Consider the following 380-nt stretch of genomic DNA (forward strand, 5'->3'; position numbering starts at 1 on the left):
AGGTACAGCAAAAGAATGAAAGGTTGCAAGTAGGGCCGAAGAGACACTGCAGAGAACCATAAGTAATGCCTACAGTGCACCGCATGAGGCGCACTGATGGCGCTACCCCCTAACGGGGCATAATCAAGTAACTGCCCTTCCTAACATTTTCACATTTCAGGATTCCTTTATCAAAGTTGTCTCAAATATTCAACATCCCCCCTAAACACTTCTCCTTGGTGCAACAGAATAAAGATCCGTCAACACACTTGCTTCAGCCATGCAATAATAAACTCAGTTCATTTTTTCTTACCATAATTATGAACCTAACAGCTACTTGCAATTTGTACTAAACTGGCATCTATCTGTATGGGGATTATTTGTTATATGTACTGTGTGTG

The sequence above is a fragment of the Macrobrachium rosenbergii genome, chromosome 9 (genome assembly GCF_040412425.1).
Source record: "Macrobrachium rosenbergii isolate ZJJX-2024 chromosome 9, ASM4041242v1, whole genome shotgun sequence".
In the NCBI taxonomy this organism is placed as follows: Eukaryota; Metazoa; Arthropoda; class Malacostraca; order Decapoda; family Palaemonidae; genus Macrobrachium; species Macrobrachium rosenbergii.